The sequence below is a fragment of the Dendrobates tinctorius genome, unplaced genomic scaffold, assembly GCF_039654945.1.
Source record: "Dendrobates tinctorius isolate UK_male_01 unplaced genomic scaffold, ASM3965494v1 ptg000022l, whole genome shotgun sequence".
Taxonomy (NCBI): domain Eukaryota; kingdom Metazoa; phylum Chordata; class Amphibia; order Anura; family Dendrobatidae; genus Dendrobates; species Dendrobates tinctorius.
Window position 1 is genome coordinate 8,101,299 of NW_027361690.1, and position 12,787 is coordinate 8,114,085.

At 41.7% G+C, this 12,787-nt stretch overlaps 1 long non-coding RNA gene across 1 annotated transcript; it reads right to left on the minus strand.

The window, feature by feature from the left end:
• Positions 1 to 624: 624 nt before the first annotated feature.
• LOC141083943 (uncharacterized) lies at positions 625 to 7,580 on the minus strand. The gene is made up of 2 exons (XR_012230858.1): positions 7,251 to 7,580; positions 625 to 1,735 (listed from the first exon to the last, which is right to left on the minus strand). It is a non-coding gene; the product is annotated as an uncharacterized lncRNA (long non-coding RNA).
• Between the last annotated feature and the right edge of the window lie 5,207 nt (positions 7,581 to 12,787).

Here is a 12,787-nt window from a genome sequence, read left to right on the forward strand (position 1 = left end):
TGGATGAGAAAAAGGGGATGAGGCAAATCAGATGACACAGGGAATAAGAAACAGTCCGTTTTACACAGTTGTAAAAATACTCACAGATGTGTGACCAAAGCCTTAACTGGAATCTGTAATTCGATTTCTTGCCACCTAATCTGAACATAGCATTACGTAGAGACAGAGACCATGTTTCCAGCAATGTGTCACTTATTGGGCTGCTTGCTGTAAAAATCACTATTTTACCAGCAGGAGATAATCACTAGAGGACTAGTAAACCTGTTGCCATGTAGTCCTCCATACTCATGAGCTCTGTATAACCCCGCCCACAGTACTATTTAGTAATTTGCCTATGCACAGTGTACACAGAAAACAACCAATCAGTGGTGTGGGCAGGGTTATACTGAGCTCAGCATTCAGAGAATTGATAGATCTGAAGGTGATAAAGAAGTGATTTTATGAAAACTGCAGCACAAAACCCAGTAAATGACACATCACTAGAATCAAGTCTCTGCACCTATATAATGCTGCACTTAGATCGGGCAGCAAAAACATGGAGACAGATTCCATATAAGGTGACAACTCCTCACTCTTATGAAAAATACAATCACTCAAACAAACATGATTGAATAGTCTACTTGATTCTCCTTCGAAAAGTATTTATTAGTATGTAGCGTGTGTGCTCCTACTCATGCGTATCTAATATATAAAGCTGAATGTGTGTGTATGTTTGTATGTATGTATGTATGTGTGTATATCCGGGATTGGCATCTGCACCGTCGCAGCTACAGCTGGACCCCAAGAGCGTCATAGGCTATGTTGTGAGGTAAAATTTTATCCCCGTGAGTTACAATTCACCAATTTGGCCTATTATTCTTATCATTTCTATGGTGTTATCGTCCTTCTGTAAAGCTGGAAATAACACAATTTATTACCGTGCCAAGACAGACCACCCTCTGACACAGACTGCAGGGGGAGCCCAGTATCACACAGGATAGGATTAGATACACTGCTCAGCAGTCAGTATCACACAGGATAGGATTAGATACATGGCTCAGCAGTCAGTATCACACAGGATAGGATTAGATACACAGCTCAGCAGTCAGTATCACACAGGATAGGATTAGATACACAGCTCAGCAGTCAGTATCACACAGGATAGGATTAGATACACAGCTCAGCAGTCAGTATCACACAGGATAGGAATAGATACATGGCTCAGCAGACAGTATCACACAGAATAGTATTAGATACACGGCTCAGCAGACAGTATCACACAATAGTATTAGATACACGGCTCTGCAGTCAGTATCACACAGGATAGGATTAGATACACAGCTCAGCAGTCAGTATCACACAGGATAGGATTAGATACATGGCTGAGCAGTCAGTAACACACGATAGGATTAGATACACACCTCAGCAGAAAGTATCACACAGGAGAGGATTAGGTACACAGCTCAGCAGACATTATCACGCAGGATAGGGTTAGATACACAGCTCAGAAACAGGATGTGCCAAAGGAGAGGACATTTTCATTCCAAGAATTCCACTCATTCCATCTGATTTGTTTTTTGATTTTAAACGCCTCCAGTTTCCAGTTCAACTGCTATTTGCAATGTCCATTAACAATGCTCAGGGACAGTCCTTGAAAGTAGTAGGGATCGATTTGCAATCTCCATGCTTTTCTCATGGTCAACTTTACATGGTCTGTTCAAGAGTTGGAACTGCCAAAAATCTGTTCATCTTTGCACTGAAAGGAAAAACCAAAAATCTTGAATGAGTTGAAAATAAAATACTATCAATACTTGGGTAATCGTTTAGTTAATTTGTGCTGCAAATCTGTAGTGTTGAATATATGATGTGAAATGTTTTTATGTGCAATATAATCATTATAATTTGTTATAACTAACCACAGTTGGTTACTATGCCCAGGCAACGCCAGGCTCTTCATCTAGTATATGCATATTGTAATAACGACAAAATCTCATAAATGAGCTATTAAGCACAACAAGAGATCAAAATAGAGTTTTTCCAAGCTGAATATAATTTATTGAAGTAAATCATGAACAGAGCATAAATGCTAATGCAGGTTGCAGCTGACACTAAAGGCCCTGTCACACTAAGTGAGATCGCTAGCGAGATCGCTGCTGAGTCACTAGAACTGTGACATTATAGCGATCTTACCAGCGAGATCGCTGTGTGTGACAGTGATCAGCGACCAGCCCCCCTGCCAGGTATCGCTGATCGTGCCCGAAATGTCTGGACATTTCTTTGGTCGCTCATGTCCCGCTGAGTCGCTTGTATCGTCACGTTTGACACCTAGCCTAACGACCTCGTTAGCGACTCAGAAGCAAGACAAGGTGGGGATTAGCGTTCCCGACATCGTTACAAAGGTCGCTATGACACGCTAGATCGTTGCTCCGTTGTTGGGTAGATTGGACTGTCTGACATCTCAATAGCAACCACATAGCGATGCGGCAACGATCCCTGTCGTGTCGTATCGCTGTCGGGATCGTTATAGCGTCGCTAGGTGTGATGGGACCTTAACACAGTATAATCTCAAATAGCACCTTGAAAATACAATAAAGAAGAAATTTTCATAACAAGCAGATTTTTCACAAAAAAGTGCAAAATGAACAGCAAACACCCTATTTAAATGATGTGTTTACCCAGATAGGGTGTTACATACAATCAATGCTCAGGGTAGAATGCTGGATACAAAGTGCCTTAGTGTTATGTGCTAATGAGCCTAATAGGCGTTAAAGGTAAACATAGTGAAAAGACTGCCTATGCAAAAATCCTGAAATGGAATACAAGGGCTACAATGTAGTGTAACACTTACATGTAATGTGGATGCCCCTGCCAAGCCTGCCCCCCTACGCGCGTTACGCCGCAGCTTCCTTAGCTTGTCAAGGCTAACAGCTGGGGGGATTACAAAGATCTCACCGCTGCCACCAGTTATCAAGGAAACGCAACTCCGCTGCCTCCAATTGTGAGGGAAATTACACAATTGGATGATGAGTGATGCACGAGGCCAAGGCTGCATCCATTACTTGGCCAGTTATTTGGGAACTTACAGGGAGTGCATGCTATATACACCTCCGATTCCAATGCATGGAATATATATATGTACCCCCGACTAGTGATGGGCGAACCCCCCAATGTTCAGGATCGGGATGTTTGCCCAAGGTTTTTGCAAAGTTCGAGCTTGGGGCTGGAGATGATGCGAACTTGCGTCTGAACCCCGAACTTTGACTTTACAAATATGGGCCATTATAATTATACTTACCTGTCCTGCGACGTGTCCTCCTGTCCCAATGTCTCCCGGCCGCATCTGCTTCCGGGGCCGTTAATTAACGTCCGCCGGTATCCACTGCACTCGGCAGTCTTCGGCTTTTTCCGGCAGTGTTCGTGCGGTGACGTCACCGCACGAACACTGCCAGAAAAAGCCGAAGACTGCCGAGTGCAGTGGATACCGGCGGACGTTAATTAACGGCCCCGGAAGCAGATGCGGCCGGGAGACATTGGGACAGGAGGACACGTCGCGGGACAGGTAAGTATAATTATAATGGCCCTGGATCTGAACCTGAACTGGACCCGAACTGTAACATGGAATTCTCATGGAAACCCGTTTTCGAGACCTTGTGACCGAACACTATGTGTTCGATACGGGTCCCGAACATTACAGTTGGGGTTCGCCCATCCCTACCCCCAACCTGTCACTGCCAGCTCAACTTAAAAAGACCACCATTAATAGCTGTCACCACCAATCAATTATAAAAGCCAATTGGACACTCATTACAGATAGCGTCAGGGGTCCGGTTCTCAGAACAAGAGGAACAGAGCTATTACATTATATGCTTATTCCAGAAAGATAGGCTAGTGTTTATGAAAATATACAAGACAATATCAAATGGGAACAAAACAATAAGATAAATACAATTACACGAAATAAAAAGGAATAACAAAAGAACATTACTAAACCTGATGTTACGAATGCGTTATTTTCATCCCTTCGCAATGACACCAAAAATATATCTCCGCTAAATATCGGATTAATGCAAACCCTAATATCCATCCCTGACCACTGGCTCCAAAACATTTAATAATAATATTTGATCAGAGGAAGCCTTAGGGCCCCGTCACACATACCGACTCACCAGCGATCCCGACAACGATATCACCTTGTCAGGATCGCTGATGAGTCGCTATGTGATCACTGGTGAGCTGTCAAATAGGCAGCTTCACCAGCGATCAGGACCAGCGACACGCGGGTAACAAGCGACGCACGTTGCTTAGTTACCCGCAGTGTATCTTAGTTACCAGCGCGCTGATGCAGGGAGCTGGTAACCAAGGTACACATCGGGTTTCTAGGCACAGCGCGCCCCCTTAGAAACCCGATGTGCACCTTAGTTACCAGCTCCTGCTCGCTGGTCGCTGGTCTCCCGCCTGTCACACGCAGTGATGCGTGCTGACCAGCGGGAGACCAGCGACCCCAAAAATGTCCAGACATTTCAACAGCGATCAGCGATACCCGGCAGGGGGGCCAGTCGCTGATAGCTGTCACACACAGTGATCTCGCTGGTGAGATCGCTGTTGCGTCACAAAACTTGTGATTCAGCAGCGATCTCACTAGCAAGATCGCTGTGTGTGACGGGGGCTTTATCCTTGGGAAAGGTACTTCTCCAGCTCTGCGTAAACAGATTTCAGACTTGTTATCTTCTTCTCAACAAATCTCCCTGCTGTAATTATCTGGTCACTGCAGGAGGCCCTTACTTCAACGGAGATGGAAGTGGCAGCTCTCTTTCTCTTTCCTAGTTATAATTAGTTTTTCTAATTCCAGCTATACTGTAATTAATTCCATGTTAATAAATATAAAATACCTAACGGGGCTAAGCGCAAGAACTTAGAGTGCACAGCAGCAAGTAATAGGACAAAAAACCACTCAATTTGTCCAGAAACATATAAAATTAAAATATATAGGGTTAACTTGCGCTAAAGTGTACACAGGATATATGCAAAATATCCAGCTAAAACAAGTACAATGACCCCATGAGAGGGCGTATTACCTTGAATAAACTTTAGTTGGCAAGGGAGGAATTATACCGAGGAAGAGAATCTTCAGGAGTGAATCCAAGGAAAAAGGTCCTTTCCACTGATAATCAGTCGCTCTGAGATAACAGTTGTCTCTGATGCAAACAAGGGGGTCTAATCTCCCTGCACACCGCTGTCCCGGCCGGAAACTAGCGTGCGGCTGGAGATATGAAGCGCCGACCTATGCAGCTTACAGACGCTGCATAAGGGGCAAGCCTGCAAAGTCCAAAAACGCTGCAGGACCTTGCGTGACGTCACAGTCATGTGATGTAGCTATTCTTTGCCTGTCACGTGACACATCACGTGACTGTGACGTCACGCAAGGTCCTGCAGCGTTTTTGGACTTTGCAGGCTTGCCCCTTATGCAGCGTCTGTAAGCTGCATAGGTCGGCGCTTCATATCTCCAGCCGCACGCTAGTTTCCGGCCGGGACAGCGGTGTGCAGGGAGATTAGACCCCCTTGTTTGCATCAGAGACAACTGTTATCTCAGAGCGACTGATTATCAGTGGAAAGGACCTTTTTCCTTGGATTCACTCCTGATGATTCTCTTCCTCGGTATAATTCCTCCCTTGCCAACTAAAGTTTATTCAAGGTAATACGCCCTCTCATGGGGTCATTGTACTTGTTTTAGCTGGATATTTTGCATATAACCTGTGTACACTTTAGCGCAAGTTAACCCTATATATTTTAATTCCATATGTTCAATGTGGAGTTCTTCTTCAATGGAGGTTGAAGTATTAGTTCTTTCTCTCTTCCCATATGTTCAATGTGCCCCCTCTCTGGAGATGTCTGTATGGATTTTAATTTTTCTTAATGACAGATATGGGTACACACATGGACAAAATTGTTAGTGCCCTTCTGCTAAAGTAAGAAAAAAACACAATGGTCACTGAAATAACTTGAAACTGACAAAAGTAATTTTCAATTTAAACTTACAGAATATCAACTAATGAAAATAGCCTGGACACAAATGATGATACCTCTAGAAAAGATTTAAAATAATTTGACCATAGGGACATGTAAGACTAAGATATGTCCTGTAATTAGCATCACAGGTGTCCCCAAACATGTAATCAGTCAGACTGCCTAATTAAAGGGTGAGAAGTAGTCACTGTGCTGTTTGGTATCGTTGTGTGTACCATATTGAACATAGACCAAAGAAAGCTATGGAGAGAGTTGTCTCAGAAGGATAGAAAGAAAATTATAGACAAACATGTTAATGCTGAAGGCTATAAGACCAGCTTCGAACAGCTGGATGTTCGAGTTACTACAGTTGGAATAATAATAATAATTTTATTTCTATAGTGCCAACATATTCCGCAGCATATTACATTTCAGAGGGGACTTGTACAGACAATAGACATTACTGAATAATAATAATCACATAAATCAACAGAGACAAAGAGGAATTAGGGCCCTGCTCACAAGCTTACAATCAGTTGCACATATTAATCAGAAGTTTAAGGTCTATGGGACTGTAGCCAACCTCCCTGGACATGAACATAGGAGCAAAATTGATAACATGTTGAAGAGACTGGTGTTATGAATGTTAACCAAAGAGCCCAGAACAACTTACAAAGAAATTAGAGGTGAACTCCAAGATCAAAGTACATCAGTGTCAGATCCCACAATTTGTCATTGTCTTGGCTAAAGAGGACTTCATGGAAGACAACCGAAGCAAATTGTTGAAAGCAAATAATAAAAAAAGCCAAACTGAATATTAACAAGCCACAAAACTTCTGGGAGAATGTCTTTTGGACAGATGAGACAAAACCTGTAGTTTTGTGGCAAGTGACATCAGCTCTATGTTCACATATGCAAAAATGAAGCATACGAAGAAAAGAACATTGTACCGACTGTGAAACATGGAGGTGGCTCGATATATTTAGGGGCTGCTTTGCTGCATCTGACTCTGGGTGTTTTGAATCTGTGCAGGGTTCAATGAAATCTCAAGACATTTAAGCAATTTTGGAGCCAAATGTGCTGCCCAGTGTCAGAAAGATTGGTCTCAGTCACAAGTCATAGGTCCTCCAACAGGATAGTGACCCAAACCACACAGCTAAGAACATCCAAGAAAGTTTTGGACTCTTCTAACGTGGCCTGCTTTCATTCTTGAACTAAATCCTCTTGTAATGAGATGAAAAACAGTCTGGAGAAGGCACTCTTCATACCTTAGACAGCTGGAACCGTTTTCTCAGGAGGAGTGTTGCAAAAATACCTTTGTACAGGTGCAGAAGTCTCATTTAGAGTTACAGAAATTATTTTCTTGCAGTGATTGCGTCAAAAGGTTGTGCAACAAAATATTAAAGTGAACCTGTCAGCAGGATTTTGCTAAGTAAACTACAGTGTTAGGTTGGTGCCGTTATATTGGTTAAAATACCTGTGGTGAAGAAATCCGTCTTGTGTAATCAGTGTTAGAAGTTTTCAGTTAATGATATGCCCATGCTTCGGGGTGGGAGTGTAGGCAGAGTCTTATCTTCCTGCCCTAAGCCAGACTTTGCCCACAGGCCACCCTGAAGTACAAATATGTTCCTCATCATAGAGACAGTCTGTTTGTGCTTCAAATATACTTAGAAGAATTGATTCATGTTTTGAAGACAATGGGTGATCACTTTGCATACATATATATATATGAAAGAATGAATGGGGCCATGTATCGTGAGATTTTGAGTGCAAACCTCCTTCCATCAGCAAGGGCATTGAATATGAAATGTGGCTGGGTCTTTCAACATGACAATGATCCAAAGCACACCGCCAGGGCAACGAAGGAGTGGCTTCGTAAGAAGCATTTCAAGGTCCTGGAGTGGCCTAGCCAGTCTCCAGATCTCAACCCTATAGAAAACCTTTGGAGGGAGTTGAAAGTCCGTGTTGCCAAGCGAAAAGCCAAAAACATCACTGCTCTAGAGGAGATCTGCATGGAGGAATGGGCCAACATACCAACAACAGTGTGTGGCAACCTTGTGAAGACTTACAGAAAACGTTTGACCTCTGTCATTGCCAACAAAGGATATATCACAAAGTATTGAGATGAAATTTTGTTTCTGACCAAATACTTATTTTCCACCATAATATGCAAATAAAATTTAAAAAAACAGACAATGTGATTTTCTGGATTTTTTTTTCTCAGTTTGTCTCCCATAGTTGAGGTCTACCTATGATGTAAATTACAGACGCCTCTCATCTTTTTAAGTGGTGGAACTTGCACTATTGCTGACTGACTAAATACTTTTTTGCCCCACTGTATATACAGTCATATGTAAAAGTTTGGGCACCCCTATTAATGTTAACCTTTTTTCTTTATAACAATTTTGGTTTTTGCAACAGCTATTTCAGTTTCATATGTCTAATAACTGATGGACTCAGTTATATTTCTGGATTCAAATGAGGTTTATTGTACTAACAGAAAATGTGCAATCTGCATTTAAACAAAATTTGACCGGTGCAAAAGTATGGGCACCCTTATCATTTTCTTAATTTGAACACTCCTAACTACTTTTTACTAACTTCCTGAAGCACTAAATTGGTTTTGTAACCTCATTGAGCTTTGAACTTCATAGCCAGGTGTATCAAATCATGAGAAAAGGTATTTAAGGTGGCCACTTGCAAGTAGTTCTCCTATTTGATTCTCCTATGAAGAGTGGCATCATGGGCTCCTCAAAACAACTCTCAAATGATCTGAAAACAAAGATTATTCAACATAGCTTTTCAGGGGAAGGATACAAAAAGTTGTCTCAGAGATTTAACCTGCCAGTTTCCACTGTGAGGAACATAGTAAGGAAATGGAAGAACACAGGTACAGTTCTTGTTAAGCCCAGAAGTGGCAGGCCAAGAAAAATGTCAGAAAGGCAGAGAAGAAGAATGGTGAGAACAGTCAAGGACAATCCACAGACCACCTCCAAAGACCTGCAGCATCATCTTGCTGCAGATGGTGTCACTGTGCATCGGTCAACAATACAGCGCACTTTGCACAAAGAGAAGCTGTATGGGAGAGTGATGCGAAAGAAGCCGTTTCTGCAAGCACTCCACAAACAGAGTCGCCTGAGGTATGCAAAAGCACATTTGGACAAGCCAGTTACATTTTGGAAGAAGGTCCTGTGGACTGATGAAACAAAGATTGAGTTGTTTGGTCCAGGGCTGTGGAGTCGGAGTCGGAGTCGTGGAGTCGGAGTCGGAGCTCATTTTGGTGGAGTCGGAGTCGGAGTTGGAGTCGGTATAAAATGGACCGACTCCGACTCCTAAAATATATAATAAATTGGGTACAGTAATTCAATGCAGGATGTGCTGAATATTTTTTCATAGGAGTTTGGGAAAGTTATGAAATGTCCTATAAATGACTGTTCTATTCCTGATCTAAGGCTACATTCACACACAGCGTTTTTCCTGTGTTTTTTGAGGATACGTTTTTCAGCTGCAAAAGCTGATCATCTTTTTAAAAAACCGCATAACCTGAAAGGTTTTTGAGGTCATAGATAATTTCAATAGCAAAATCTGCTCTATCTATCCATTTATCCATATCTGTCTATCCATATCGTATCTGTACCAAAAAGAATGAAAACCGGGTAGTACACCAATATATATTCTGTTCTATCTAAATATCTTGATTATTGGATCATAAAAATGATTAAATGTCTGAGGTTCACATTGTACTACAATAAATTTTTCACTTAAATATAAGCAATATGTGTGGGAGTCGGAGTCGTGGAGTCGGAGTTGGAGTCGGAGTCGGTGTAAGGGAAATTGAGGAGTCGGAGTCGGAGTCGCAGGTTTGGCTTACCGACTCCACAGCCCTGGTTTGGTCATACAAAAAGGCGTTATGCATGGAGGCTAAAAAACACAGCATTCCAAGAAAAACACTTGCTACCCACAGTAAAATTTGGTGGAGGTTCCATCATGCTTTGGGGCTGTGTGGCCAATTCCGGCACCGGGAATCTTGTTAAAGTTGAGGGTCGCATGGATTCAACTCAGTATCAGCAGATTCTTGACAATAATGTGCAAGAATCAGTGACGAAGTTGAAGTTACGCAGGGGATGGATATTTCAGCAAGACAATGATCCAAAACACCGCTCCAAATCTACTCAGGCATTCATGCAGAGGAACAATTACAATGTTCTGGAATGGCCATCCCAGTCCCCAGACCTGATTATCATTGAACATCTGTGGGATGATTTGAAGCAGGCTGTCCATGCTCGGCGACCATCAAACTTAACTGAACTGGAATTGTTTTGTAAACAGAAATGGTCACAAATACCTTTATCCAGGATCCAGGAACTCATTAATAGCTACAGGAAGCGACTAGAGGCTGTTATTTTTGCAAAAGGAGGATCTATGAAATATTAATGTCACTTTTATGTTGAGGTGCCCATACTTTTGCACCGGTCAAATTTTGTTAAAATGCAGATTGCACATTTTCTGTTAGTACAATAAACCTCATTTGAATCCAGAAATATAACTGAGTCCATCAGTTATTAGATATATGAAACTGAAATAGCTGTTGCAAAAACCAAAATTGTTATAAAGAAAAAAGGTTAACATTAATAGGGGTGCCCAAACTTTTACATATGACTGTATATATATATATATATATATATATATATTATATGTATATATCTATTATATGTATATACTAGCTGAGGAGCCCGGCATTGCCAGGGCATAGTAACCAACTGTGGTTAGTTATAACAAATTATAATGATTATATTGCACATAAAAACATTTCACATCATATATTCAACACTACAGATTTGCAACACAAATTAACTAAACGATTACCCAAGTATTGATAGTATTTTATTTTCAACTCATTCAAGAGCCTTTTGATAAACATGTGTATCTGTGTATCTAACCCTATCCTGCGTGATACTTTCTGCTGAGTTGTGTATCTAATCCTATTGTGTGTTACTGACTGCTGAGCCGTGTATCTAATCCTATTCTGTGTGATACTGTCTGCTGAGCCGTGTATCTAATACTATTCTGTGTAATACTGACTGCTGAGCAGTGTATCTAATCCTATCCTGTGTGATACTGTCTGCTGAGCCGTGTATCTAATCCTATTCTGTGTGATACTGTCTGCTGAGCCGTGTATCTAATACTATTCTGTGTGATACTGACTGCTGAGCCGTGTATCTAATCCTATTCTGTGTGATACTGTCTGCTGAGCCGTGTATCTAATACTATTCTGTGTGATACTGACTGCTGAGCTGTGTATCTAATCCTATCCTGTGTTATACTGACTGCTGAGCCATGTGTCTAATCCTCTTCTGTGTGATACTGACTGCTGAGCCTTGTATCTAATCCTATCCTGTGTGATACTGGGCTCCCCCTGCAGTCTGTGTCAGAAGGTGGTCTGTTTGCACGGTAATAAATTGTGTTATTTCCAGCTTTACAGAAGGACGATAACACCATAGAAATGATAAGAATAATAGGCCAAATTGTTCTGTGAATTGGAACTCGCAGGGTTAAAATTTTGCCTCACAACATAGCCTCGGGGTCCAGACGTGTAACTGTGCAAAATTTTGTGGCTGTAGCTGCGACGGTGCAGATGCCAATCCCGGACATACACACATAGATACACTTTTTCCCCATTATGTACCTAGAGGCAAAATTGTTTGGTAAATTGGAACGTGCGGGGGGCTTAAAATTTCACCTCACAACATAGCCTATAACGCTCTCGGGGTCCAGACGTGTTACTGTGCAAAATCTTGTGGCTGTAGCTGCGACGGTGCAGATGCCAATCCCGGCTATACACACATACATACAAAGATACACACACACACATTCAGCTTTATATATTAGATATATACTGTATATATTATATGTGTATATATATATATACAGTTGTGGCCAAAAGTATTGACAACCCTGCAATTTTGTCAGATAATACTCAGTTTCTTCCTGAAAATGATTGCAAACACAAATTCTTTGTTATTATTATCTTCATTTAATTTGTCTTAAATGAAAAAACACAAAAAGAATTGTCCTAAAGCCAAATTGGATATAATTCCACACCAAGCATAAAAAAGAGGGTGGACAAAAGTATTGGCACTGTTCAAAAAATCATGTGATGCTTCTCTAATTTGTGTAATTAACAGCACCTGTAACTTACCTGTGGCACCTAACAGGTGTTGACAATAACTAAATCACACTTGCAGCCAGTTGACATGGATTAACGTTGACTCAACCTCTGTCCTGTGTCCTTGTGTGTACCACATTGAGCATGGAGAAAAGAAAGAAGACCAAAGAACTGTCTGAGGACTTGAGAAACCAAATTGTGAGGAAGCATGAGCAATCTCAAGGCTACAAGTCCATCTCCAAAGACCAGAATGTTCCTGTGTCTACCGTGCGCATTGTCATCAAAAAGTTTAAAGCCCATGGCACTGTGGCTAACCTCCCTAGATATGGACGGAAAAGAAAAATTGACAAGAGATTTCAACGCAAGATTGTGCAGATGTTGGATAAAGAACCTCGACTAACATCCAAACAAGTTCAAGCTGCCCTGCAGTCCGAGGGTACAACAGTGTCAACCCGTACTATCCGTCGGCGTCTGAATGAAAAGGGACTGTATGGTAGGAGACCCAGGAAGACCCCACTTCTTACCCCGAGACATAAAAAAGCCAGGCTGGAGTTTGCCAAAACTTACCTGAAAAAGTCTAAAACGTTTTGGAAGAATGTTCTCTGGTCAGATGAGACAAAAGTAGAGCTTTTTGGGCAA